Here is a 26110-nt window from a genome sequence, read left to right on the forward strand (position 1 = left end):
TAGTCAGAGTGTCCAATAAGCCCCAACACATTACTTTGGTCTTTATAAAAACATCATTCATGGAGAAGTGAAAACAAAAATCACACATATGAAACAAAGAGAATGTTGTGATGTTTATAACAGTATTAAAAGACAACTTTAGCTCAACATGCAATATTCTGTCATATGCTTTCTGACATACACTTTCGCTACGCTGTGAGAGGAGGGGTCCTTTTAGTCACTTCCAGTATTCTCCGTCAGTTCCATCTCCTGGAAGATATCTGCATTCACTAAATGACTGTGGAATTAAATTGAATCAATTTCTGATTGACAGGAAACTGACTTAGAATTTACAAACAGGTCTGAACCCTATTTCTTGATTTATATACTTCCCAACATAAGCAAGCATATAAAAGGTCCATTTTGAGAGAAGTGAGAAATTCTCTCTTTAGGTGAAGACATTTCCTCACCTCCCTTGGTTGGTGGTGGGTGGTGTTGAAAAGGATACTGTCAGGTTTTGGGAGTGAAAGTTTCTTGAGATGATCTTGGGTCTTCTTTCCTTAGGTAACTCCTCCCCTAGCACCTCAGATGCAGACCCGCATGGGGAATGCATGTATTCAAGCCCTTCTTGGAAGGGTTTACTGACCCTACATCATCTCCTGCCCACCATGACACCTGTACCAGAGGTGGGTTAAGCTCATATGCACCTGCAGGGTCCCTTCTCCATGCTGCTCGTACCAAAGTTTCTCTAATAGAAAGCAAAGGAAGACCCAGTGACCCTTAATATTCCTCTTACCTCACTCCCCAAGTGTCTGCACATCCTATCCTGTGTCTCTACCCCCTGTGTTGTCTCTTTTGTGAGGATTATGTCAAGGAACAAAGTGAGTACCCAGCTCATTTTTGAATGAATGGAAAATTAAATAGTATCTCTGAAATGTGTTCACCTTTCTTTCCGGTTACATGAACTACCACCCTAATCACACCTTCAATTATTTGTAACCTGGGTTACTTTAGGAGCTTCCTGATTGGTTCTCTTTCTTCTGTCATTATTAAGCCATCCTTCAGACATCTGTCAACTCATTTTTCCTAGAGTGCAGACTGAAATGAAAGTGCCACTTCTTCAATATTGATATAGACCAATGTAACAACAATGATGACAATGGCAATGATGCCTCCTGTTGTGCTTGACAGTTTCAGAATACTGCCAGCAAGTTTTCCAACCTTTAAAGTAATTATTATTATATCCATATTGGAGATGAGGAAATTAAAGCTCAAAAAGATTAAGTGATTTGCTCAAGTTCACGCAGTTCACAAATGCCACGACTGAAGTGTTCACACAAATCTTCCTCCCAATCCAGTGTTTGTTTTTCATTCTACTGCATTTCCCCCCAAAACAAATAGTATTCAAGACATTCTACAACAAGGTCCCAGTTGTCAGCCTGGTGTCTTTTTTTAATCTACACATGTACTATGGATAAGAAAAACTACAGTCTCTGCTCTTACTTACACTGCCCCCTTTGCGTGTGAATGCCCTACCCCTGTATGCTGTTTTGGAGTTCTATTCATCCATTAGGGCTCATCTCAAACATCATTTATGTCATGGGGCCTTAGTTGATTCCCCTTCTATTCCAATACAGTATGACAGTTCCCTTCTCATGCTCCTCCAAAGCACCTTCTCTGTCTCATTGTAACTCAGATTCTTTTTCTTTGTTTAGTTTTATAAGTATACACCTCTATCTGAACTTAACTATTCTGCTTTCTTCTGTTACCCTTTCCCCAATGCAGAATAAAAATCATACTATGGAATACCAATAATCTCTTTCAAGAGTATTCAGTTTTACTAAACATAATCTCCAAATAGGAACCCTAATAATTTCTTTCAATAATATTCAGATTTTTTAAACATATCCTTTAAAGACGAACTACAGATTTCTTCAAAGGGATACTGTCTACTCATCTATGTCTATGAAGCCTCTTATAGACTAAGTGCTCAAAATTAACTTGTTGAATTAAACCAAACACCCATATTTCAGTGCAAAATTGCTCACTGACATTACTTTCATTACTTTAATCCTATCAAAGCATTTTGATGTAATTTTCTACATAATTAGTGCTGCTTTATATATGAAGGAATAATAAAGACAATAAGGTGGCTTGAAACATTTAAATGTTAGAATTTTTAAAAACAGAATTAGTTACATGAACTATTAAATATTTGTTTTTAATGAATATGCAATGCCTTTTTAAGACTGATTATTCATTACATTAAAATTCTCCATTAGGGTTGCATGGAAAAATTATGGGCAAGTAGACTATTTCTACTTCCTCTTCTGTCACTTACTAGCTCAGTGAGCTTAGGTTAAGTCACATCTTCAGTAACTTGTAGTGATTTCAAAGAATGGGCTTTGGAATCAATCAGATCTCATTTTGTGCTATCTTAGAACCAAAGAAATAAAGGTTCTAACTAGTTCATGGTTTAATCATGAGCATTAAATGAGATTATACATAGAAAATAGCATGGTCCTCTTATGGTTAGCCATTCAATAAAATACTGATTAATATCAAGTTGAGTTTCAGAATTCTTATCTCTAAAACAAGAAATAGAATTTCTCTCTGAGCTTTAGATGGGAAAGTGTTTTTTATGGAAGAATGAATTATTATGCCAATGTAATTTGTAATTAAGCTAGCAATTACTAATACAAACTATATATTTCTAAAACATAAAGTTATTTAAAGAGATTATTATGATTCTTAAGTATGATATATACTTTACATTGGACAAAATGTCCCTAAGTGTTCTCATGGGAATGAATCCCTGACAAAATAATAGTAGTCAGTGAGATAAAATTTGATTAAGAGGTCTTTAATTAGTACTTTAATGTAAGCAAAGAGGAACATTTCATAACTGCTGAAATTTCCCTTGGTTTGCCTCACTTCACAAGGAAAGAGTTCTATTTTTCTGAAAGGCTAGTGTATGCACCGTCCCTACCACTGCCCATGCTCCGGACCTCCCTGCCTCAACCACTCCTTCATTGCTGCCTTACACCTCTGTCCTCCACTTGGGTGTCTTTTGATCACACATCCTGGACCACAGGTAAGACAGGAAGAGAAATAAAATGTTTAAAGCCAAGTATTCCAAAGTCTAGGTGGCTACCTCCTGACCTTATAAACTCTTCTAACACTTCTTTGATCTGTCTGCCTTCCTTCCTTTTTGATTTTCTTGTCACTTAGGAATGAGGTCACACACTATACCCACCATTGAGAGGTCCTCAGTTTTGAGCCTAGCTTCCTTAGCCAACTGACAAGATTAAGAATGAACATATCTGTTAACACAGCCTCACCAGTCCCAGCTCTAAGCAGATGTCCTGTTACCCAAGGGACACATTTCAGGGTGTCTTCTCATTTCATAGGCGTAAAATGCCAAGTCCCTTTATAGCAAATACACTCAGTTTTCTCCTAAGAACAGATGGTTAAATGATAAGAGTATAGAATACTGCATTTCACTAACTGTCCAGTTTTTTCTCCATTCCCCCAATTTTCAGAAGGCTAGGACACATGTATGCAGTTTCCATTTTCACATCTATTGTGTAGCTAGCATGACCATGAGTTCCCCAAATCCACAATTTCAAGATGAGTAGACTGCTCCATGTAGCTACTCATGTACACTGATGTCACCTGCATCAACCTGTTTTAGGACAAATGGTTGATGCTTAGAACATCCATTTACTAAGCAGTGTAGGTCTTTGTAATTTAAAGAGAGAAGAAACAAAAATTGAATTTTAACCTTATATCTAATCATAGAGTTCAAAATGTATAATTATGAAGATCTGCAAAGTACATTTAGTTTGCAGATAGATTAGATCACAAAAAAAGTTAAACAATATCTTAATTTTCCTACTTTTCAGTGAATAGGAAAACGCTTTCCTGGCCTCTTTCCCTGTCTACTGTTCCCCCACCGAGTCCGGTCTCAGTCACTGCCACAGGAACGTTTGCTCTGACATCCTTACTACGCTGTACTTGCCCCAAAGCTTCCAGTGACCCTGCTCCAAACATTCCAGATAATCTATCCTACGGTACCATCGAGGAACGCTGCAGTGTTACTGCCTGTTCCTTTCCTACATAGTCCTCCCTCAAGCTAGATGGCTTAACATCCCATTTCCTCTTGTCCTGCTCTAGGTTTTCCTGTGCCAACATTTTTTTTTGTTTTCCTTTCATGTTATTCCAACTTCACTTACCTCTCCTTTCTCTCTCAACCCTGCCTCTCTAGGAAGCTCATTGACCAGTGTGCTATCCTCAGCCAGGGCTACATACTTTACCCTCCTTTACAATGATTTGGGCCATGAATTTAATATTTACATGCTGCCTGGGGCTGCAAGGTTTCGTTTTGTGTGTCACCACTATCAGATTATACAACCTCTTTGTAATCTCTACTAGTTTATGACCTCTTTGAGGGAAAGGATCATGAGTCATAACTCTCTTGTAACTCCTGAAGGCCTAACACAATGAGTCCAATAACAGGAATTCATTTAATCACTCTAGGTTCTCTTTTTTCACCTGTAAAATAATGGCAACAGTAAATTACACGTGTCCTACAAAACATGTACAACTGCTGCCAGGATCGAGAGCGATTAAATGACTTCTTTCTCTTTCAGCAATGTCTCAACATGGGCTGCCAACTCAGAGTCTGCTGGGAAGGAGAGACTTCTCCCCAGGCCTGGCAGATGACCATAGTTAACTCCAGGATTCTTTGAACTCAGAAACTTACTCTTTTCTAAATAGAACACTGGATTAAAGAACACTTTTCTTAATAGAACACTGTGACTTGGGAATAAAATGTAAAGTGCCAGAGTCGATTTTTATGTGCGGCAGTGGCTGCTGCAGATCACAGCGTTATTTTGTTTTCAGTTTCCATATCAGAGCAATCACTCAGCTTTTCAGTTCTTTCACATGTGTGACTTGTGTTATGACACTCTGATCAGATAAGTGCTGTCAACAGCTGAACATGGTAATTTTTATTACGCTGTCTATCCTTTAAATGCCGGCAGCGCGCAGGAGCACTAGATCTGGTGAAAGGGAAAATGCGCCCCTGGGCCTGTTCCTGGGAGGCTGCACCCCAGCCCTGGAGCAGACAGAGTGGAAGAAACAGAACTGGAACTAGCGAGTACATTCTGACTGTCAGTCTACCCCTGGCTTTTAACCACGGACTCCAAGGTCAGATCGAAGGCTGGGCAGATCTGGGCTCAGAACAAGATCACAGTCAAAACCTCTAAGTTTGTGCCTAAATCAACAAAATTCCAAAATATTCTCATTCTGTTACTACAGTAGAAAAACCTATAGTTTGAAAAATAATTGTAATATAACATATTCAGGCCCATTATTTTGATGAAAACATTACTTATGAAAAGTTGTACAAAAACAGTACCTGTTAAAAAACATCCCTTCCTTACTAAGATTTTTTAAAATATATTTTTCATAGCATAATTTAGGGTGCTAAAATTACAAATAAGCATATAATCAACAAAAACCTGTAATAACACCATTCTCAAAAAGCACAGTGAAATCTCATTTCTTTAAACTGAAAACCCAGGAACATGTCCAATTTGAACCAAAGTTGACCTAAGAAGGAGATTTCCAGCTGCTACATCTATATTTTCTGGTCTTGTGCATACCTCCTGTATGGGAGAATCTCCAACTGGAACACCAACTAATCTAATTCAATGCAATGACATAGCTCTTTTAATTTATGTCTATCCCCTGCTCTCAATGAGGTTAATCCCCAATGGATAAAACAGAGGGTGCACCTGTAGGTAAAGATTAATGGAGTCAATTCATGAAGCAGCTTTCAATTCAGGTTTCACAGACTAAGAAAGACAAGAAGCACACGTGCATAGATAACAATATGACCCCAAGAGCTTATGGCAGGAAGAGCATCCGGCACTGCTGAATAAAATAGGAAGCCTTCAAATCGGTTCCAAAGACATCTTAGACCTGTGCATTACACGTGCTCCTTTGTCTATAAGTTTCCAATTCTCAAAAAGCTGAGGCCACTAGGCATCTGAATCTTCATCATTTCTTTCACATCATAAAGAGTGTTATTCATTATAAGGATATCAACTCTGTGCACTGGAGATCCACCTCTCTTCCCCCTAATAATTTAGAAGGTGTCCCTACAAAGCCTGGACTCTCCATGGAAAAGGATAAGAACATTGACTGCAGTTGACTCAACTTCCCCTCCTAAAAAATTAGTTCATTTTTAGTTTAATTAGTTCAATAGATCCCTTCATTTTGGACTTCACTAAAGATGTCTTGTTCTAGATGCAGTTTTGCTGTTTTCCAGTTGTCTTTTGGGGCAGGAATATGGATGTGACCTGTTTTATCCCTTGTCCCTCTGTGTTCAGCATGTTCTTGGTTCCACCCTTTTACTTGGGGCCTTTTGGAACAAGAAAAAGCATACATTCCTCAAATTCATTTTTAGATTCACCTGGTTTTCAGGTTCACTTTATTTATGTATTTCAAACATACTCTAATTTCCATTCTTTAGTTTGGGGATTGTTTCTAGAACTGAACATTGTGTTAAAAATAGAATGTCTACACTGGGTTCTCAGAATGTGAAGAAGAGGGCTTTGACATTGGGTGTGCAGATGGAGGAACTTAACGACTCTTGCTAGCCCCAGGCAACAACGCCAGCTCTGAGTTCCTGCTGTAGCACACAGACACCTGTGCGTTCCCTGCACTTCTACACACCTCGTGCCCATGATGAGAAGCATTAATTAGTCTAAATTAAAAGAGGCTTAAGAAAAACAAGAACTAAGCACCTGAAGGATATTCAGCGGATTTCTCAAATTCTGAATCTGAGGCTGGAACAGACAGATGATTTTGGAGAATAAATCATGTTAGGTCTAGGTTTATAAGTGAGCTAAATTTCTGACCAGCTCATGAGAAAGGTCGTGTTATTAATGATGCCAGTGTCACTTTATTTCTGGTCTCCCTAACACCTTTCAGTGGTAGTCCAAACACCCAGAAATTAGCCCTCCTAACAGACATACAGATTATCATTAGTTTTGGAATGAATTCTGGTTTGCAGTAGTCAGAATGCTTTTTCACATGCATCTGAAGGTGTAGGTGGTTTATTTGGGACAGAGAGGAAGACTGTAGGGGAGGAGGGTGAGAATTACATTGTTGGCCATGTTTACCAATTAATATGTCCCCAAACTCTTTTCCAGAGAAAATAACTTGGAAATGTGCATTTGACAAAACCCACGCCTCTGTTAAGTTACAGAAAAGCAGAAGGATAGAACAAAAAAGGCCTGGAGCTGGCCTCTGCAAAAATTTGTTGAATCCTGGCCTTGCCAGGAACCAGCAGAATGACCCTGGGCAATGGTACTTTTCTGATTATTGGTGTCCTCATGTGTAAATTGGAGTTAAGAACGCTATCTGGCAGGATTACTGATAAATATACAAGGTACCTAGTGTGGTGTCTGGCACAAAGTAGGTGCACCACAGAATGCAGTTATTGCTGCTTTACTATCTTTGTAATTAGTGTTGGTAGCTTTTGGTGTGGACCTTGGAAGGGAGAGAATGAATGAACTTGTTTTTTAATCTACTTCACTCAGTTAATTATTTAATATTTAACTAGTGAATTATTCATAGTCAAATAGAAGGGGTAATGAAAATGTGCTTATTAAACAATAATTTGCTTCCCTAACTCCCTGCCACTAAAGCACAGAGGGCAGTGGCACCATTTCAGTGTCTGCTATTTTTCTTAAATGGGACAATCACCAGTAAGCAGGGTGCATACTTTTTGCAAAAGCTGCTTTGGGGTTCTAAAGAGTTTAGAAACTTTGCCCTTAGGCCTATAGGCTACTCCAGGGTTACATTTAGGGCAGTTTAACAAGTGAGCTGAAGGAGGTGCTGGGACATGTGCATGTAGAGGAGGATACCTCTATGCTGTGGTAACAGCGGTTAGCATCTGGGCATGATACAGAGAAAGGTAGGCCAGGCTGGACAAGGACAGGCCCTGAAAGCCACTGGGGTTGACCTGAAAGTCCCTGGACAGCAGGGCCTTCTGGTTCACCGCAGGGGAGGCACATGTCAGGTGCCGGGCAGCTATGAATGCAGTTGCAACCACGTGTCTTTCTTCCTCTCAAGCCCTTTCCCAGGTAAGTTCCTGCTGAACACACAGGTTTCTATCAACTTTGCCCAAATATTTCTTCTCAGTGTGAGAGGTGATTTATGTATCACTGAATGGACTTGCCCTAGTCTAGCAGGGATGGCTCCTAGTACTAAGGATGAGTTTCGTGAAAGGTGGGATGACTTTTCAGGAGACAGGAAATGTCTACTGAAGTCCCCCAGGTATGGACAGCCAAATCCATGGATGGAGGAAACTGGTCAGCTTTGGAGACACAATCATTTCCTTAAAAACCATGAGGTTAAAATGTCCTTAAAAAGTAGAAGCAGAAGAATTAACATTCTCCCCCACATTCTCCCCCCACCCCCAGCCCAAAAAGTACACAGGTCTGCAAGAAAATGGAAGTTAGGGCCAAAATAAAAACAGAATGTCAACTACTTTTATCAGAAGAAAAGGCATTTAAGAAGACAGTATAGCCTGATGAAGAGCTTACCCCTCAGGAAAGATATTCTGTGAGAAGAAAGAAATAAAGATAAAAGAGGAAGGCACCAAATTAATGATATCGAAAGAGGATGAGATCCCAAACTGCGCTACTAAATGCATCTTCAAACGGGGAAGGGAAGGAAAGAACACCAGGAAATCCGGAAGTGAAGATGATCTTCCAGAAGTCTTCAAGGGAAGAATGTGAGGAGGAAGGGTCAGGATACACAAGGCAAATGGACAATCCACAAATTTCAGGCAGATGTTTCTATTCTTTGATCCTCACCCACAACACAGACATAGTTCCTGGGCTTGAGAAGGGGCCTGCAATCATGATGGATGGTTTATGACTTAGTAAAGCCAATCTGTTCAGTTTCTACTAGTGCATCCACACATGCATTCAACTGGACACACATTTGAGCAGTCACTCTGTGCCCTAACCCTAACCCTAACCCTAACCCCCCAAGGAAAAGTCAAAGACAAGATGGTTGCACTGGTTAATTCCAGTAAACATAGAAGAAGAATTAATACCCATCCTTCTGAAACTGTTCTGAAAAATTGAAGAGAAAGACACATTTCCAGACTCATCTTACAAGGCCAGCATTACAGTGATACCAAAGCCAAACAAGAACACTGTAAGAACAAATAAGAAATCAGAGATGAATATCCTCTGATAAACATGTAGCTGCAAAAACCTTAAACAAAATACTAGCAAACATAATTCAACAGCACAATAAAAGGTTCATACATCATTAATCAAGTGGGATTTATTCCAGGGATATAAGGATGGTTTAAAATATATAATTTAATAAATGAGTTATACTAATTAACAATAGAGGGTAAAAATGATATTATCTCAATAGATGCAGAAAAAGCATTTCACAAAATTCACCATCCTTTCACAATAAAAACTCTCAACAAATTGGTTATAGAAGGAACTTACCTCAACAAAATAAGGGCCAAATATGACAAGCCCACAACTGACATTACATTCAATGGTGAAAAGCTGAAAGCTTTTTCCCCAAGGTCATGAGTGACACAAGGGTGCTTAATCTAGCCACTTGTATTCAACATAATATTGAAAGTAGTAGCAAGAGCAATTAGACTAGAAAAATAAATAAGGCATATAAATCAGAAATGATAAAGTGAAATTGTCTGTGTTTGCAGATGACATGATGTTATATATAGAAAATCCTAAAGACTCCACCAAAATTTTGTTAGAATTAATCAATGAATTCAAAAAGTTGAAGGGTATAAAATCAATATTCACAAATCAGTTGCATTTCCATACACTAACAAACTATTAGAAAGATAATTTAAAAAAACAGCCTTATTTACATGACATCAAAAACAATAAAATACTTAGGAATAAATTTAACCAAGGAGATGAAAGATCTATATACTGAAAACTTTATATACATAAAACATTGATGAAAGAAATTAAAGAAGAAGCAGATGAATGAAAAAACATTCTGTGTTCATTGATTGGAGGAATTAATATTGTTAAAATGTCCAAACTACCCAAAGTCATCTACAGATTCAATGAAGTGCCTACCAAAATGCCAATGGCATTTTTTTTACAGAGATACAAGAAAGCAATCATGAAATTTGTACGAAACCACAAATGACCCTGAATAGGCAAAGCAATGATCAAAGCTGGAGGCACCATACTTCCTAATTTCAAATTATATTACAAAGCTATAGAATAAAAACACAATGGTATGGCATAAAAACAGGCACAAAGATCATTGGAACAGAATAGAAAGCCCAGAATTAAACTCACACACACACACACGTATGTATGTATGTATGTGTGTGTATATATATATATATATATATATACATGTAGTCAATTAATTTTCAACAAAGTAGTCAAGAATATAAAATGAGAAAAGAATATTCTTTTCAATAAATGGTGCCGAGAAAACAGAATATCCACATGCAAACAAATGAAACTGGTCCCCTATCTTATACTATAGCAAAAAATAAAGTCAAAATGGATTTAAGACTTGAATGTAAGATGTGATACTATAAAACTCCTAGAAGAAAATATAAGTCCTTGACAGTGGTCCTCGCAGTATTTTTTTTTTATTTGACACCAAAAACAAAAGCAACAAAAAGAAAATAAACATTTGGGACATTAAACTAAAAAGCTTCTGCACAGCAAATAAAACAGAAAACAATGAAAAGGCAACCCATGAAACACGCTTGCCAACCACATCATATCTGATAAAGGGATAATATCCAAAATACACAAAGAACTCATAACTCAATAGTCAAAAAATCCCCAAATAACCTAATGAAAAAATTGGCAAGGACCTACATAAATGTTTTTCTAGAGAAGACATACAGATTGTCAACAGATACATCAAAAAGTGTTCAACATCACTAATCATCAGGGAAATGCAAATAAAAACCATAGTGAGATAGCACCTCATAACTGTTAGGCTAGCTATTATCAAAAACACAAAAGATGATAAATGTTGGCAAAGATGCAGAGAAAGGGGAACCCTTTTACACTTTTGCTGCAAGGGTAAATTAGTACAGCTATCATTGAAACCAGTATGGAGGTCTCAATAAATTTAAAAAAGAACAACCATATGATACAGCAATCCCACTTTTTTGTATATATCCAAAGGAAACTAAATCATTATCTCAAAAAGACATCTACACTCGGATGTTCACTGCAGCATTAATGAAATAGCCAAGATATAAAAGCAACCTAAGTGTCCATAGACAGATAAATGGAAAAAGAAAATGTGAGCTATCTATATCTATATTATAAATTATAAAATTCAGCCCTAAAAAGAAAATCCTGCCATCTGAAACAATGTGGATGGACCCTGAAGGCACTGTGCTAAATAAAATATGCTAGAGAGAGAAAGACAAATATGGTATGGCATCACTATATGAGGAGAAACAGTAAAATGGTGGTTGCCTGGGGCGGGAGGTAGGGGAAGCAGGGAAGAAGCCGGTAAAAGGGTACAAACTCCCAGGTGTAAGATCAGTGAAGTCTGAGGGTCTGATACATAGTTGATAATAATGAGTTGTAAATGCTGCTCTGTATAACAGAAATTTACTAAGAGGGTAGAACTTTTGTTGTCACCAAAAACACAAAAGGTAAATAAATATGTGAGGTGATAATGTGTTAATCGATTCAGTGGTGGAAATCCTTTCACAATGTATTATGTGCATCGAAATCATATTGTACACTTTAAATATATTACAATTTTATTTGTCCATTACACCTCAATAAAAAAGGCATTATTTTTTTCACCTCTTTGCCAATTTTATAGAAAAAATGCTTGAACTGTTGCTTTAATTGCATCTCTAATTTTTAATACAGCACGTTTATTAGACATATTCTTTTCCTATTCTAAAATACCTATTTATATCTTTGCCCACTTTGGTATCAGAATATATATTTTTCATATTGTTGTTTAAAGAGTGTTCTGAGTATTTAGAAAATCAGCTCTCTGTCTTACCTGCTAGGTAAGTGGTTAGAAAATTATGTGTTTTACTGAGTCCCCTTGCTGCTTCAAATACTTACCTGGCCCATACCTACATTATTGACTATATTCTCTATGCTGTACTCTAAATCTCTGTGGCTATTTGCTTAAATATATTTTCCATATCACATCTTTATGAAAATAATTCCTGATATAAAAATGGAAAAGACAACTTAGAAGAAAAAGCAACTTGAGAAAAAAAAAGGGAAGAAATACTATTTTTTGAAAAGTATTCATTATAATCTTCAAAGTGTGTGGCAGGCAAACTTTATTGTCTACAGCAAACATTTCCAAATTTTGAAATGTAACTACTAAAAACACCTGTAATAAAAGCCTATAAAGGGTTTTAGTAATATAATAATATTGTATCAGTAACATTCCAGTTGAACCATTAGATGTTTAAGTAGATGTGTATGTGAGTGTGACAATGTGTGTAAATGCATACATGTGTAAATGTGTGTGTATGCATGATTATTTTCTATAGAGTGGATACAAAGAATGTTACTTGAGTGCTAATATCTTCTAAAATCATATTATACTGCTGCACAACTCTGCAAATTTGCTACATGTCACTGAATTGCACACTTGAAATGGGTTAGTTTTTGGTATGTAAACTCTGCCTCAATAAAGTTGTGAAAGAGAGAGGTGTATAGTACTCAATGATGCCCTGAAGATCAGAATAGAATAGGTACTAAGATGATAAATACCCTTTTAACTAGAAAGGATTCATAGAGAAGGAGCAGCAGGTTTGTGATGAAGGGTCTGACCCAATAAGTGCAGTGCTGCCAGGGCATGGAGGATGGTGCTGGGTGGGTAGTGAGTGCACTGTCGTAGAGAGAGATGCAAATGAATTAAGTAACAGACACACAGATTATGGGAGCCTTTAAAGATAGAGCAATTCAGACCAGACATCAAGTCAGTGAAGATATTTATGCTCAGATGTTATGGTAAGAGTGGTTCTGAAAGAAAGAAGGTTGGCACATGTGGGATGTGTCAACCAATTGCTAGAGACACAAAAATTCCAAATGTCACCTTATTTACAGAATATTTATATTTTAGCTCTTGGTGCTTCTCCTAGTATTTAAGTGCTCCTAGAAACAAAGAGAATAACATGTGCAAAGAATCAGAGAAAAAGGCACTGGACTTGGAATGAGGAGAGACCAAGTCTAGTCCCAGAATCCTAGCAAACTAAGGAAACTGGAGGTGAAGGATGCTTTGGGAGCATTACGATTTTTTGAATGAAAGCACTTGGCCCACAGAAGTCATCTGCCCAAGGCCACAAAGTCATTTTGTGGCTCAGCTAGAATGTGAAACAAGGGGTGGGTGTCCGTCAGTTTGTAAAGTAGTGATAAGAACATTTAATTGGGCTTTGGTTAGAACTAAGTAAGATACTACATTTGAAATTATTTCATAAATAGGCTTCTTAATGGAGAACAATGAGCTTTTCCAGCATTTCCTGAGTGCAAATGCCATTTACACACTATTCCAGCATTATTGGTTTTGTCATGTTTCTGACTGAACTCTGGTTCCCTCTTTTTTCCAACCCTCCTCCTTACTATGAAAAAAAGAAGTGGCATAAAAAAAAGAGGAAGAAAAGAACAGAGACCAGACCTGGGCAAGGTGGCAGGGGCATAAGGGGCAGATGAAGGCAAGTACAACAGGAGTCAGGGCACCTTGCTTTGTCCTTGAACAGGAAGTGTGTGTGACTTTGCTGGGCTTCTGGTTTCTGGTCTGTGACTACCATGAGAAGAAATGAGGCAATCAAGGAGTTTATTAAAGAAGGAGTCAAACAGATTTCCAATTTCTTGCTCTTTCTCTTCTCCTTCTGGAACACCTATGATGCGAATGTTGGAACGCTTGAGATTGTCCCAGAAACTATCCACATTTTTTTGGATTCTTTTTTCTTCTTGTCATTCTAATTGCTTGTGGGGTTTTTTTTTTGCTTCCTTATGCTCCAAATCATTGATTTGATTCTTAGCTTCATCTATTCTACTGTTGTTTCCCTCTAAGTTGTTCTTTATTTTAATTAATGTATACTCTGTTTCTGACTGGATCTTTTTTTTTTTATGCTGTTAAGGTCCTCACTAAGTTCCTTGAGCATCCTTATAACCAGTGTTTTGAGCCCTGAATCTGATAGATTGCTTATCTCCATTTTGTTTAGTTCTTTAGTTCTTTTTCTGGAGTTTTGTTTTCCTTTGGGCCATGTTTCTTTGTCTTCTCATTTTGGTAGCCTCCCTGTGTTTGTTTCTATGCATTAGGTAGAGGTGCTATGGGTCCCTGTCTTGGTAGTGTGGCCTAATGTAGTTAAGTGTCCTGTGGGGTCCAGTGGCAAAGCCTCCCCTGTCACACACACTGGGTACTTGAGGTTTGCCTTTCATGTGGGCTGAGTACACCTTCCTTTTGTAATTGAGCCTTGATTACTTTGGCAGGTTAACAGGAGGGATTTACCCAGGCCAGTAAGCTTCAAGAACTGGCTTCAATCACTGACCACCAAACTCCACCCTCCATGGAGGATCAGCTGTGCAGGGGCAGGGTGGTGGTGCTCTGAGGCACTTTGTACCTGTCTACTGAGTTCACAAGTTCTGGGGCTTCCCTGGTGGTGCAGCCAGGGTCAGCTCCCACCTGTGTTCTGCCTGGGGCCACCCTGCATGAGTTACAAAGCAATCTGAAAAATAATGAAAGAAAACGTCCCAAATTTGGTGAAGGAAATAGACATGCAAGTCCAGGAAGCACAGAGACTCCAAAACAAGATGGATGCAAAGAAGTCAAGTCCAAGAAACATTATAATTAAAATGCCAAAGGTTAAAGATAAAGAGAGAATCTTAAAGGCAGCAAGAGAAAAGAAGGTAGTTACTTACAGGGGAGTTCCCATAAGACTGTCAGCTGATTTCCCAAAAGAAATTTTGCAATCCAAAAAGGACTGGCAAGAAATTTTCAAAGTCATGAAAAGCAGGGTCCTACAGCCGCAATTGCTCTACCCAGCAAAGTCATCATTTAGAATCAAAGAGCAGATAAAGAGATACCCAGAAACAAAAAAACTAAGGGAGTTCATCATCAGCAAACCATTATTATATGAAATGTTACAGGGACTTATTTAAGAAAAAGAAGATCAAAACTGTGAACAACAAAATGGCAATAAATATGTATCTATTAACAAATAAGTCTAAAAAACAAATTAAGCAAATAAGAACAGAGAGAGAATCATGGATACAGAAAGCATTTTGATGGCTGCCAGGTGGGAAAAGGGGTGTCGGGGAATGGGTAAAGAGGTGAGGGGATCAAGAAATACAAATAGGTAGTTAGAGAATAGCCATGGGGATGTTAGGTACAGTATAGGAAATGGAGCAGCCAAAGAACTTATATGCATGACCCATGGATGTGAACAATGGTGGGGGACTGCCTGAGGGAGTGGAAAGTGCTGGGTGGAATGGGGAAAAGGAGGCAAGTTGGGACAGTTGTAATAGCATAATTAATAAAATATAACTTAAAAAATAAAAGGAGTCAATAGATGGCTCCATCCCACCCTCCATCAAGAGCAGTTGTGAACACACACACCATGATTCCTGCTGACATCCACACAGAAATTGCTTGGCTATGTCCAGCTCTTCTAAGTGACAGAAATGGAAACCATTTACTCTGGAAACATTATCTCAATATACAGCCAAAGTCTTAATGTTTTTGCATTCTCTGATATTTGTCTCTTTCCTTTTGTTTGTTTGTTTTTTTTTTTTTTGTATCTCCTCAGAAAGACATGGTGGTGATTTTTAAAAATAATTTATTTCTGACCAGCTTCAAGAGATGTGGTTAAGCTACATACCATTTTTACTTTAGTATTAGACCACCATGCTTTAAATCTTGAATTGCTTTCTAACATGAGCAAGTTCACGTCCCAGTCTCCAACATATAATTCTAGAACCATCTATCATTAAATGGACTTGAGTACAAGGAAGTCAGGGTGACTGCAGCCAGGGGAGAGGTCATTAATTCTGATGTCAGTATAATCTTCCCTAAATACCTTTTCCATCATTTCACCTGCTTACCTAAGAGTCTGCTCAATGTGAGAGGGCCTTGGATCATGCATTAGACTAGGTCCAAGTTCTCAGCCTTGTCTCAGGCCCTGCCTAACTTGACATGTCCGCTGTGCTCCCCACAGGAGCTTCTTCCAGGAAGGGGGCTTTGTGCATCCCACCTACAAGATTTTCTTGGTGTTTGCACATCTGCTTTCACTTCCCTGCCCACAACCTACCCTTCCATCACATCTTAATTCAAACCCATATCATTCAGGAAACATCTGCTTATGACCTCCTTTTCTTAACTGTTCCTTTCTTGGCATATCTAGAGCACTAACAGTCTATAGCATTCAGTCCACCACCAACTAAGACCACAGTTATACCTTCTGAGGGCAGAGACCCCCTCTTCTGTTCACCATTCCATCTCCAGTGTCCAGCATAGCACACGCAAATGGTAGGTACTAGTTAAAGAATTACATTATGAATGAGTAGTTACTTTAGGTATGAGGTATGATAGGTAACGAGGCTGACTTAAACTACCATGCTATAACATACATTCATGCAATTTATTAAATTCCAACAGTGCTGGGATAGCTCAAATGTTTCTGCAATCCTCTTTGCAATTGTTCTACATCTCAGTACTTTGAATTCCCAGGGGATGAATGAGGTGGGGAATCTCAGTGCTAACAGTGGACATGAATTCAGAGAGAATGAAAAGTCACTCACAGTCAGACCTTAATAAAGTGGCTGATCATGCTAGGGAGAGCTGTTTTGGATCAAAACCAAGAAGGACGCTGGCTCTTCATTGCTTGTGCTCTTCGCTCTCAAGAAGAAAGCAGTTCTAGCAATGCTTAAGAGATGACATCATTAGAATGAGTATTCTCAAGATGATTTTTTGAAGGGCAATGAGTGATCCCTTTGAATGCATTAAAATACCCAAATCGTGACTATTTTTTAAAAAACTGAACCTAGTAACTAAGCACACAGTAGGAACTAATTTGACACCCACTGACCTAATCTTATTTACAGCTGTGGTAGAACAATAGTTTGGTTTTGTGCGTATATGAACTTTCAAATAAATACCAAGCTTCTACAGTAGAACAATAAAATAATGCAACAGCAAGAGACACATGAAAACGCACGACTCCCTCTCAGGAGGAGGGGAAGTGTGGAGAACTTTTAAATTACAATTCTCAGAGGGGTTTCAAATAACGCTGAGACCAGAAGGAACACACTAGATGTTTCTGGGGTTCCTTATTATTGTATCTTTTTGGCTCCTAACAAAGACCAGCAGCAGAGTCAGGATTATATTGGGCAAATTTCAAGAAATTAAAACAAAGGTTAAAAACAAGAGGAACAGAGGCCAGTCTGTTTACCTAGTGTAGACAGATGGTTGTATTTATGTAGTTAGAGGAGTAATGCAGAAAGACTTCCAAAGTTCCATGAGGTGTATTTGCCAAGAAACTGCTTCAGGTTGGCAGAAGGTAGACACCCTGTATTGGGTAAATATTTAGCAACATTGACAAATTTTTAACACTAATATCTCATTTGCAGTGGAATATACTTTATGGTCTGAAATCCCTTTCTCTATTCTGTTTCAGATGATAAAAATCAAAACATAATCAATCACCTGTTGAGGATGAATCCTGCACCTGTGAAACTGTATTTCAAACAAGGCAGCTTTCTAATTACAAGGGAGAAGGACCTGGTGTGAAAACGTGCACTCTTGCCACCATTCCTGTAGGGTTTCAGGCTCTCAGATGAAGAGAGCTGCTACAACCCTGACAAACTGCTAAAATCATCTTTTATTATTCTGGTCTGCACAAGAAATAGCTTTGTCTGGGGCTCAATGTGGACTTCAGTCACTATTTAAGCAGGCTTGGCTCTGAGGAATCTGAGAGCAGCCCTGCCGAAGGGAGAAGGCAGACCACTGTGAGTGTCACGATCGAGGTCTGCACCAGGCGATGGAGAGGCGGCTTGTGCAAGGAGGCACTGGGTGAGTGTGTCAAGGGACACAGAAAATAGGAATCATACACTCTGCTGAAGGGGGCTCACAGTGACATTGAGGAGCCAGCAGTCTACAAACACATGTGTGCAGAAACAACACAGTTCCTCAGGCATGTGTGGGAAACTCCAAAGACAGGAACAGGAAGTGATGCTCCCAGGGGAGTGAGGGGCAGTGCTCACTGTGTGCTAGTGTGCTCATGGCTGTATGGAGGACTGCCTGGAGGAGGCAGAGAGCACACAAACCAGTAACAAAAGTGAGATTTGGGTAATTCCAGGAACAAGATGGCATGGATTTTGAAGGGACAGGTGGAAGTCACCTGGGGTCAAGTGGCGAGCTGCAGAGGGTAATGAGTATGGTCCACACAAGGGCTCTGAATTTGAGACTGCACTGTGGACAGTATGAGGTGGCAGCTGGAGGTCAGTGAGGGTTTGAACATGGAGGGTCACATATGCCAGGTGCTGCTTTAGGCAGAGCGACTTGGCAGCAGAATGTCAGTTTGGAGAGGGGATAGTGGAAAGGAAGGTAACCTTCTGGGAAGAAAAGCTTTATAAAAAGTTAAGAAATATAATTACTATAGGCTGGGAATGAGGAAGTGGCAGACTCCGGGAAAAATCAGGTGTTTTAGCAACAAAGTAAGGAATTGCTTTTAGAGAACAGAGTGTGGAGCCAACTTCTGATCTCAGAAGAGGCCCCTTCAAAGGCAGTTCTGAGAGTACACCGTGGCCTAGGCTGAGACAAATGACAGTGACGGCATGACCAGGCCCACTCCACCTTCTGCTGGACCCGGGACCGGCCCTGGCACTGCCAGGGTGGGACAAGCTCCCCTTTGTTCTCCTGGGTTCTCCTTGTCTTTTCTGCAGATTGGAGTGGACCTGGTCAGTCTGTGCTTGACTTCTGGCTGTACAGAAAAAGTGTAACTGCAGTTCTGGCCCTCAGCAGAGTCACATTTACAATTTGGAGACCTGATGAATGCATATCAGTTAGTGAGCATCCCCAAATGGCATGTAATTTAGGGCAATGTTATGTATTTTAAATCATAGAGGATACAGATTCAGAGACATTTAGAATCATGCCCAAGTAATTTAAAAAGCATGAAGAGCCTGAAAATGAGCAGAGTGGCCTTGCCTGAAGAACTCTTGCTGTCCCTCTTTTGAAGATAAGACTTTCAAACAGAGAAAGTGCTGGGCTTTGAGGAAGGGGAAGAATATCTGAATTGCTGTATGAGGAGTAAATGGTGTAAGGGAATGGCCAGTGCACCATTCACCATTCACTGAGTTACATCTAAAATTACAATGCAGCTGTGAGACTGGCAAGTTCAGCTCCTGGGGCTATGCACTGTTCAGAGCAAGAATAGCTAATACATTGTAGCACCATGTAGTGAACACTCACTACCTATACATTATCTCTTATAATCCTTGAAACAAGTGTGAGGCAAGCACTACTGTCCCATTTTACAGATAAGGGAACTGAGGATTTGAGGGCTTAAAGAAGTTGCCCAGGGTCACACAGCCAGGAGGTGAAGGAGTGATGCCTTCACCTACCTCTGAGTCACCCAGCCTCTGTGCCCACCTCCAGTGGGAATGAGATTGCTCGGGACTCCCCAGGGAGACTGGCTGCTGAACCTGCTCCCACTGCCCTCAACAGATGCCTTCTGCCATGGAGCAGACCCTGGGTGTAGCTGCAGAGAGAGCAGCAGAATAGGGAGGATCTCCAAGGTTCCACAGTGAATTCTCCCAGAGACGATGAAGGCCCTATTTTGTCACTTACTCTCTGAAACATGGATAATTTGACATTTCAGGGAAAATAGTTTCTTTTTCAAAAAATATTTTATTGATTATGCTATATTATACTTGTCCCAATTTTTTCTCCCCTTTATTTCCCTCCGCCCTGTCTACTGCCCCTCCCACCATCATTCTCCCACCTTAGTTCATGTCCATGGGTCACACATATAAGTTCTTTGGCTTCTCCATTTCCTATACTATTCTTACCCCCCTGTCTATTTTGTACCTACCAATTATGTTTCTTATGCCCTGTACCTCTTCCCCCATTCTCCCCTCTCCCTCTCCCTGCTGATAACCCTCCACGTGATCTCTATTTCTGTGATTCTGTTTCTGTTCTAGTTGTTTGCTTAGTTTTTTTTTTTTTTAGGTTTGGTTATTGATAGTTTTAAGTTTGTTGTCATTTTACTGTTCATATTTCTGATCATCTTTTTTTTCTTAGATAAGCCCCTTTAACAGTTCATAGAACAAGGGCTTGGTGATGATAAACTCCTTTAACTTGACCTTATCTGAGAAGCACTTTATCTGCCCTTCCATTCTAAATGATAGCTTTGCTGGATAGAGTCATCTTGGATGTAGGTCCTTGCCTTTCTTGACTTGGAATACTTCTTTCCAGCCCCTTCTTGTCTGTAAGATTTCTCTGGAAAAACCAGCTGATGGTCTTATGGGAACTCCTTTATAGGTAACTGTCTCCTTTTCTCTTGCTGCTTTTAAGGTTCTCTCCTTATCTTTCATCTTGGGTAATGTAATTATCATGTGCCTTGGGTGTGTGCTTCCTTGGATCCAACTTCTTTGGGACTCTCTGAGCTTCCTGGACTTCCTGGAAGTCTATTTCCTTTTCCAGATTGGGGAAGTTCTCCTTCATTATGTTTTCAAATAAGTTTTCAATTTCTTGCTCCTCTTCTTCTCTTCTGGCACCCCTATGATTCATATGTTAGAACATTTAAAGTTTTCCAGGAGGTTCCTAAGCCTCTCCTCATTTTTTAAAATTCTTGTTTCTTCATTCTGTTCTGGTTGAATGTTTATATCTTCCTTCTGGTCCAAACTATTGATTTGAGTCTGGTTTCCTTCCCTGCATTATTAGTTCCCTGTATATTTTCCTTTATTTCACTTAGCATAGCCTTCACTTCCTCTATTGTGTGACCATACTCAACCATGTCTGTGAGAATCCTGATTACCAGTGTTCTGAACTATGCATCTGATAGGTTGGTTATCTCTTCATTGTTTAGTTGAATTTTCTCTGGAGTTTTTATCTGTTCTTTCATTTGTGCCTTTTTTTGTTTGTCTTAGAGCACCTGTTACATTGTAAGGAGTGGAGTCTTAGGTATTTGTCAGGGCAGGGCAACCCACGTGGCTGGGTTGTGGCACTGTATGTGGGGGAGGGGCCCAAGAGAGAATAATACCACTTGCTTAGCTCTTGGTAGGCTTTCAGTCACTTCCTCTGCTACCCACAAGCAAATTGGGCCCTTCTGTTGCTGATTCCCGGGTGGGTGGGTTTGTGTATATTCTAGGATCCTGTGGGTCTCTTCAATGAACTCCCCTGTGAGGCTTGGAGCTTCTCCTGCTGCCTCAACCCCCACGGGTTTTTTTCAGTCAGAGGTTTTGAGCCTTTATTTCCTTGCACCGGAACCCTGGGTTGTGCGGTCTGTCTCATTCCCCAGTTGGTCCTCTGGGTTTATCTGCACGCTAATGTGGGACTACCTGCTCCTCCAGCTGCCACCTCACTCACCCCAGTCCTCTAAACACCGTCTTGCCACGAGTCCTGTCCACCCTGGCTGCCTGTCTCTGCCCCTCCTACTGGTCTGGATGAGTGTTTCTTCTTTAACTCCTTGGTTGTCAGACTTCCATACAATTCAATTTTCTGGAAGTTCTGGTTGTTTTTTGTTTTTAAATTTGTTGTTGTCCTTCTTTTGGTTGTGCAAAGAGGCAAAGTGTATCTACTTACACCTCCTTCTTGGCTGGATGTCCAGAACATTAGTACTATTTTCTAAGCAGAGCTAGTACCTAAAGAACTAGGTACTTTTAGACATAGACTATTGATAAGCAGGTGTGTGGTAGTAAGGGGGTGTCCTGAGCATAAGGTTACTTCTGGCCCAGAGCAAGGAGCCTATGATTTTCCAAATAAACACTCCAGCTTTTGAGTAAGTTATAGCTTGGGTGCTGTAATTCTTAAATTTACTTTATTGAGGGCCTCCAGCATGTGGGGTTCCATGCTCAATCCCTGCACAGGTCCTCTAAGTCACTTGCTTCTTTTACAGGAATGTTGTGAAAAAGTGCCACCAGAGTCTCCAGTTCTCTCTGCACAGAGGAAGCCTGACTCCAGGCTCGAAACCCTGGTTTCCTCTCTGCAGGTCTTAGACCAGCTGACAACAGACAGTGGCCAGTGTAGCCCATGGGCTTGTTGTTCAGAGGCAGTGAACCCCTAGGTCATGGGCATCTGCTGATTGACCATGCTGGGTCCTGGGAGTGAGTGGACCCTCCCAGCTGCTCCCCAAGGAGGGAAGATACTGCATTGGATGTGGCCTTTGCTTGGCCATGGTTGGGTTAGACATTCCCACAGCCTTGCCTTGTAAACTCTGTATCAGGTTTAGTACAAGGTTCCTCTTCCTAATTTTGTTAAATTACGACAGATAAGGATAGCTAGCTCAATACCTCCATCATCTAGCAGGCTTCCTACTCCGTTCCTTTCCTTTCCCTGGCCATGAGAATGCCCCGAGGAGCTGCTCTTTACCCAGAACCTCCCTGCAGTCCCGTCTTCAGGTACACAGAACAGGCAGCCACGTCCACCAGCTCCTCAGGCCGTGTAGAGGAGCTGCTCTGCAGTCTGAGTACCCTGGGCATGGCCTGAGAGGACAGGTGAGCTTCTGCAGCATTACCAAAGCAGGCCCAGGGTTACTTTAAAAAACAAAATCAGAACACCTGGGAAAATTAGTACCAGCACTGCCAGTTCAGAGGGGCAGCCTGCACATCCACATGGCCTGGCCCCTGCAGGTCGGACTGTAATACAGACAGGTTTCAGTGTGTTTGTTCCAGGTCTGAGAGCCAAAGGCAGCATGGCCTCTGTAGCACCAAAGCCAGAGTGATCATCGTGGTCACTTAGCACCCTCTGTCAGGCTTTCAAGGTGGGCATGCCCTCTGCTTGGGGCACACTTCCCCTTCCTCTTCTGTTATTCTCCTCCTCCTCTGCCTCCTCCTCAGCTGGCACCTCCTACAGGCCCGTGGTTATTCCCCACACCGTACCTACCCAACATCGAGTGAAGCTCCACAAATATTTGTTCGATGAATGAGGAATGTACCATTGATCCATGAAATGGACGAAGCAACAGTGTCTCAGCCAGGCAGTGACCAGGATGGAGGGTAAAGGAAACACTGTCCTAGGGGATTAGCAGCAGATGTAGAAAGCAATAGAAGTATTCCCCCAAATCTCAACAACACTGGCTGGGATGGGACTGGAGGCCTGTCTCTCTCCTACCCCCACCTTCATCTTCTCTTTTATGTGAATATCAGTGTGATCCATATGGATACCCACCTATCTACAGATCTATGTGCCTATCTATGTATCTATGATGTATTCATTTATCAAGAGTGTTTTGTGAAAGCATCTGAGTACACATGTGTACTACATATGTCACCACACACACACACACACACACACACACACACACAGAAAGGAGCTTAGAAAAGCCATCTCCATTTAAGCAGTTCCTCCACAAATGTTTCAGTATAAGGATGCCTTTTTGAAATCAGAATTTTGTGGACTTGCAGTTTTTAGGATTTACTGATAAGAAAATGACTAAACATTATATTAAAGTCAAGATCACCTTTAAATGAACACACCATATTTAATAATCAGGAAAAATGACATTTAAATAAGCATAGTCCCTCCTTAGGGATCACCTTGAATTTTGTGATGATAAAAAGAAGCTCTAAGAAAAATTCTCATTGGCTCACATGCATGAAATATTAAAATGAATTAAAGACTTTACCGGTGGCTAACTTCAGATGTCCAGCAATGATGGTGTTAAGAATCTGAAGCTGTTTTCAATTCTAATTGCTATAGGAAAACCAGCTGATGCATGACTGCCAGAGCTCACAATTCAGAAAGGGTCTGAGGAAAGGAAAAGATGATCACGAGACTGTTGGACTAAACTTACCACAGAACATTTTCTATGGGAAAGCTCTTTTTATTTTTGTTGGTTTCAACTGTCTACCTTCACAATTAAAAGAAAGAAAAGAGAGGGAAAGAAAAGCCACTTGGGGTTTGTGTGTGTGAGTGTATATGTGTTGAGGAGAGGCCCATCCTGGAGCACTTGGTACTTCCCAGTAAAACATATGCTATAGTTGTATTTATATGGCACATGAGAGCCTAAAATTCCTGTTGTGTTTTTAGTAGGACCTACAAAACACTTAAAGAAATTGAGATACAATTCACATAATATAAAATTCTCAAGTTTAACCATTTTAAAGTACACAGTTACTTACAATGCTGTGTAACCATCATCCATATCTAACTCTAGAACATGTCTGTCATCCTGAAAGAAACCTCGAACCTGTCGATTCTACTCTCCCCCAATCCCTTGGCAACCACTATCTACTTTCTTTTTTTTTATTATTATTTTTTTAATCATTGTTCATATACAGTTTTCTCCTTTTTACTCCCAATCCAGTCCCCCCTCCCACCCTCCCCACTTCCCTCCCATTACCACCCTCCCCTTAGTCTATGACCATGTGTCCTTTAAGTTTGTTCCTGTGAACCCTTCCCACTGTCCCCTTAAATTCCCTCTTCTCTCCCCTCCAGGCACCGTCAGCCTGTCCTCTATTTCAGTGTCTTTGGTTACATTTTGCTTGTTTCTTTGTTTTGTTATTTAGGTTCCTGTTAAAGGTGAGATCATATGGTATTTGTCTTTCACTGCCTGGCCTGTTTCGCTTAGCATAATGTTTTCTAGCTCCATCCATGCTGTTGCAAAGGGTAGGAGCTCCTTCTTTCTTTCTGCTGCATAGAATTTCATTGTGTAAGTGTACCATAGTTTTTTGATCCATTCATTTACTGATGGGCATCTTGGTTGCTTCCAGCATCTAGCTATTGTAAATTGTGCTGCTATGAACATTGGGATGCATAGGTTCTTTTGAATTGGTGTTTTAGTATTCTTAGGATAGAGTTCCAGCAGTGGAATTGCAGGGTCAAAAGGCAGATCCATTTTTAGTTTTCTGAGGAAGTTCCATATTGCTTTCCATAGTGGTTGTACCAGTCTGCAGTCCCACCAACAGTTCACTAGGGTCCCCTTTTCTCCACAACCTCTCCAACACTTGTTTGTTGCTTTGTTTATGATGGCCATTCTGTCTGGTGTGAAGTGGTATCTCATTGTGGTTTTAATTTGCATCTCTCTGATAGCTAGCGATATTGAACATCGTTTCATGCGTCTTTGGATTTTCTGTACGTCCTCCTTGGAGAAGTGTCTGTTCAAGTCCTTTGCTCACTTTTTAATTGGATTCCTTGTCTTCTTAGAGTGCAGTCGTGTAAGTTCTCTGTATATTTTGGAGATTAGACCCTTGTCTGAGGTTTTCCCATAAAGTTGGTTCTCTTTTAATTTTCATACTATTTTCTTTAGCTGTGCAGAAGCTTTTAATTTTGATGAGGTCCCATTTGTTTATTCTTTCCTTTATGTCCCTTGCTCTAGGGGACACGTCAGTAAAAAAGTCTCTTCGTGAAATATCTGAGATTTTCCTACCTACGTTCTCCTCTAGGACTTTAATGGTGTCATGTTTTATATTTAAGTCTTTTATCCACCTTGAATTTATTTTTGTATATGGTGTAAGTTGGTGCTCAAGTTTCATTTTTTTTTGCACGTGGCTGTCCAGTTCTCCCAACACCATTTGTTGAAGAGGCTATTTTTATTCCATTTTATGTTGCTGCCTCCTTTGTCAAATATTAATTGACCATAGAGACTTGGGCTTATTTCTGGGCTCTCTGTTCTGTTCCATTGGTCTATGTGCCTGTTTTTATGCCAGTACCAGGCTGTTTTGATTACAGTAGCCTTGTAATATAGTGTAATGTCGGGTATTGTGATCCCTCCTACTTTACTCTTCTTTCTCAAAATTGCAGCAGCTATTCGGGAGTCGTTTATAATTCCATATAAATTTTTTGAAGTGTTTGTTCTATGTCTGTGAAATATGCCATTGGTACTTTAATAGGAATTGCATTGAATGTGTAAATTGCT

The 26110-nt window shown here is 40.0% G+C and overlaps 1 protein-coding gene across 4 annotated transcripts in view; it reads right to left on the reverse strand.

Annotated features, from left to right (window-relative positions):
* The window catches only part of AFF3 (AF4/FMR2 family member 3), a 544115-nt gene that overhangs the window by 193845 nt on the left and 324160 nt on the right, over window positions 1-26110 (reverse strand). The gene's annotated exons all lie outside the window — the stretch shown is intronic.

Source organism: Phyllostomus hastatus, unplaced genomic scaffold, assembly GCF_019186645.2.
Source record: "Phyllostomus hastatus isolate PE091 unplaced genomic scaffold, TTU_PhHast_1.1 phas_scaffold_78, whole genome shotgun sequence".
Taxonomy (NCBI): Eukaryota; Metazoa; Chordata; class Mammalia; order Chiroptera; family Phyllostomidae; genus Phyllostomus; species Phyllostomus hastatus.